We start from the raw sequence: 4,524 nt of genomic DNA, 5'->3' as shown, positions 1-4,524 counted from the left end.
CTGCAAGGAGATCCAACCAGTCCATCCTAAAGGAAATCAGTCTGAGTATTCATTGGAAGGACTGATGTTGAAGCTGAAACTCCAATGCTTTGGCCACCTGATGCGAAGAGCTGACTCATTTGAATAGACCCTGATGCTGGGAATGATTGAGGGCAGGAGGAGAACGGGACGACAGAGGATGAGATGGTTGGATGGCATCACCAACTCAACGGACATGAGTTTGAGTAAACTCCGGGAGTTGGTGATGGACAGTGGCGTGCTGCAGTCCATGGGGTCACAAAGAGTTGGACACGACTGAGTGACTGAACTGAACTGAACTGATGGTTTCTTAGTTTTGCACTAGGAAGAAAGTACTCTAAGAGAATGTTCACTCATTAAATGTTGATTTACTCGTTAAATACTGTGTTCGCAATGTGGTAGAAATGAAAGCACTATCTCAGCTTTATCTAGGAAATGCTGATAGCTGTCATTTATTGAGCATCTTACACTGCTAGGCATTGTCTTAGGCATTGCACATGTAATGTCTAGTTCTCACTACAAACTCTATAAGCAGATGTTACCCCGGTTTACCCATTTAGGAAACTGAGGGTTAGAGAAGTTAAGAAACTTGCCTGAGGAAAGAACAGAGTTGGGATTGGAATTCAGATGTGATTCAAACCTAGATGGACCTGTTTCTAAATACCACATTCTTTTTATCAATATCTGTACTGGATTTTTAGGTGTTTAAAACTCTAGAAAGATAAACAGAGGCTAATTCAGATTTACCTGTGCAGATAAGAATCAAAACAGTTGTGCTACTCTAGATAAAAGAAAATCAATCTCATGTCACATAACTGACCAGTCAATGTCAGATTTTAAAGTTTCTTAAGCCAATTACAAAATATTATGCTATAGAGAGGTCATAGTTGTGGGTTACCCCCATTCCCCAACTGGGGTGCCTGAATGAGTAAAGGGGTTGCCAAGATATGTATACCTCAGCCTTCGGGGTGGCACAGTGGGAGACGGGGAGGTCATGTCCCAGGCGAGCCCTGCTGGCCAGAGATAGCTGGAGAGTTTACCCCAGCAAGCCAGACAGATTAACCTTTTAAATATGTGCCAGACCTTGAGAGGAGTCAGGAAGCGCTGGACTAAAGGGCACTAATGAAGGAAGTAATATGAGTAATTTTTATGTAAGATGAGAATTGATCTTTGCTTCTAACGTCAGCACCCATCGTAATGATTTACAACCCTCAAGCCTGTTGATTTTTAATGTGTTTTATATTAGACTTAAAAGGAATTCTGGTGGTATTAACACACATGCAACATCAGGAAGAGAGACTTCAAAGTCGTGTGCCATAAAGTAGGCAGCAGAGATAAACCATAAACCCCATTTTGCATTTAAATATAAAAGTATTCTGTCCTTGACACTTTGAACTATAGAGATGAGAAAATCAATACAAAAAATAATTTGCATTCAGTATTGTCACAGTCTTTCTGATAGAAAAACCAAACCAAAAAACAGTAGAGACTAACTTACCTATTACTGAGTACAGTTTTTAAGTGAAGAAAAAAGAGAGGAAGTGAAATTTATGACCTCTGGGTATTGTTAGTTGTAGTGATATTCAAAACCCATATGAATATTATTCAGTTTCACTTAATATCTGAATGATATTCAGAAAAAGTCCATTGGAATTTACATTCAGCTGCTCAGTATATTTGTAAATTTTACATTCATTACATGTCTACTTTATTTAGATTTGCTTTGGAGTTTTGTTTAGATAAATATTTTTACAAAAACCACAAAGCACTATGTTACAAAGTATTATTTATTGAATGTAATTCATGAAACAATCTATTTTTACTTCTCTGAGAAATAACTTGTTTTTTATACATTTCCATAAAGTGCTTTGGACATGAGAGAATATTTTGATGTTTTTATAGAACTGATGTTAAGGTAACAGGTATAGTATTTTAGGACACTTTACAGGTAGCTTTTGCTTCTTCATTGAAACATAGACCTGGAAAATTCCCTGGGAAGCAGAACAAAAACAAACCATCCATTTTGCGTAACAGTAAAGCCTCAACTACTCATTCTCACCATCAGATGGTATTTTTCTATAAACTGAATTTTTAACTTTGCCTCTTCTGCTGATTATTCCCTTCCACCAAACACTGATTCGATAGGCAACAGATCTGGGGTGAGTAGAAATCAAAGACAGGATCCCAGGAAAATGGGACAGACCCACGCTTGTTTAAATAACTACGCTCCTTTAGAGGTAGATGACAATGACAAGGGGGACAAATGAAATGAAAGCAAGGTATTTTAGAGGCTGTCTAATGGGCAGGTGGGAAGAATGCAAAACAACGCACAGTAGGGACTGTCTATGTGTTGTCTGTAATATTTTAACGTGTACTTGTGTTCTTTTTGCATTATTAAAAAAACAAATGGTGTATGATAGTTTTGAATGAACAGTGAAAGTTCTACCTAGTTTTGAGTGAGTTCTTTAAAAGAATGAGGATGTTACGGTGCTAAACTTGACAAAAAAAGAGAGACCATTGAAATACTGATAATTTTAGTAACCTTTTTTCAAAGCATTGAGGGGGCAAAGATTACAGATTATGCCGTTCAAAAATAAACATAAATCTGAGTTACTAATTTGACTTTCAGTTGAGTCAGTTTGTAATAACTATTAATGACCTCTGTTTACAATAAAGATTCTGTAAAATTGTTTGCTGTTGATCTTTTTATTGTTAAAATATTGGCAGGTTTCTACTCACTCCTGTAAACGTGTTGAATAGCTTGAGAATTGGGCACCACCAGTGTTTATGTCATCTCTCTGGAACCCTAGAGCTCAGAGTGAGAGGTTGTACAGCCCATCTGGAAGGTCCTGCCCTCTGCACTGCAGAAGGCCTCTCTTTCTGGTGGCTTTTCCCCAGCATCCCACGGGAATGTGCACAATGGTCTGTCCTCTCTGCAAGAGGCCAGAGCTTAGATAAGAAAGGGTTAAAGGTTTGCCAGAGGGCAGGCTCCAGGGCCGATGGGTGGAGCCTCAGAGGCTCAGGTCTAAAATCCTCACCTGGTGTGATTCAGAGAGACCCACTGGAAAAAGTCCCTGAGGATCAGAGGTATGCCCACGAAACTGTTCCTGCGATGTGCTTTCTCCATCTTGGCAAGACTAGCCTCTTGTGCCTTTTTCTTCTAATTGTGGTGACTTCTCTTTCATGTAGGAACGGACTCATTTCCTTTCTACTTTCTGGTTTTCCTACTGCTTTCTCCTTACCTCTCTCAGTGACACACCCCACATTTCTAACTGCTTCCTCATAACTTCAGCTTGAATCTGTCCATTTATAGATTTACATTTCACCTAATTGTCTCCAATAGCCTCAGAAAATATTTCTGGAGTTCTCAGATGTTCCTTACCTAACATATAAGTTTGTTTTAGTGTATATATGTATAGATATAAAGTCTTTTGAATTTATTTTTAATTGGAGGATAATTGCTTGACAATGTGTTGGTTTCTGCCATACGACACTGCATAGGGGACATATGTATATTATGGCTGGTTTGCATTGTTGTAAAATATTTTTTAATTTATGAATTAATACCTTTCACTTTAAGATATAAAATTATCCTTATCAGCTGTTTTGAAGTCAAATCTACTAGTTACAGATCTATCTCTTCAACTTAGAATCAGGTAAGTGAAAAAAAAAAGTGATTTTTTTTTTTTAAGTCCCTTAAGAAAAAATTTTTGAACCACATGTTTCTCTTTGATATTATAGTATGCCTATGAATGATGACTTTTTTCTGTTATTGCTGATATTGTGACATTAGCTTGCTATGTAATTGTATACTGATGATTTCAGCTTTGAATGTAGTAACAAATACCTTTCTGACTATACAAATTAATTCAATTGCTGGTATTACATAAGAAGTACACTTTAAAAGCCAGTCACTCATCCATGCTGTAGGGCAGCTTTGCAGTTCATGGCCATGTGTACCTGAATTTAGATGCCCTTCAAAAATATGGGAGATTTGATCTTATATGAAACCAAAGTTTAAAAAGTTACATGGTCAGTTTCATTCACTCCATCTATTCATTTATCCAAGCAGAGTATAACCCTATGACAGACTGCAGACTTAAAAATATAGAACATGGGGGGAAATACATAAATTTAGATGATAAATAGGTTGATGATACAGATAAACCCCAATTTATAGATAGCATAGTCCTATGACAGACTGAAGACTATTAAAAATATTTTTTAAATAGGGGAAGTTTTATCTTTATGTGTATATAAATTTTAGATGATAAATAGGTTGATATAGATACAGCCCTATTTATATATAGCATAGTCCTATGACTGAAGAGTATTAAAAATGTTAAAAAGTGGGGGAACTTTTTCTATATGTGTATGTGTATATATATAAAAACATGGCCCTTACCATCTGGGAGCTGTTGTCTTTTGGGGTGTTTAAAACAGATGCAAAGCAAAGCAATGCAGGATAGTATTGATATTCTGTCAAATTGAATGTTACTAACTTAT

General features: G+C 36.7%; 1 protein-coding gene across 2 annotated transcripts in view; it reads left to right on the top strand.

Moving 5' to 3' along the window:
• The first annotated feature begins 31 nt into the window (after positions 1–31).
• LRRC66 (leucine rich repeat containing 66) overlaps positions 32–4,524 on the top strand; it is a 36,286-nt gene continuing 31,793 nt past the window's right edge. Inside the window, exons 1-2 of one of the 2 annotated variants that reach the window (XM_043447952.1) lie at positions 32–3,105; positions 3,599–3,674. The gene's annotated coding sequence lies outside the window, so the exon portion shown is untranslated. The remainder of the gene's footprint in view (positions 3,106–3,598; positions 3,675–4,524) is intronic. The other variant, XM_043447953.1, reaches the window with a different exon arrangement.

Source organism: Cervus canadensis, chromosome 26, assembly GCF_019320065.1.
Source record: "Cervus canadensis isolate Bull #8, Minnesota chromosome 26, ASM1932006v1, whole genome shotgun sequence".
Classification (NCBI taxonomy): Eukaryota; Metazoa; Chordata; class Mammalia; order Artiodactyla; family Cervidae; genus Cervus; species Cervus canadensis.
Note: the sequence above shows the minus strand (reverse complement) of the source record. Positions and strands in the feature narration are given on the sequence as shown.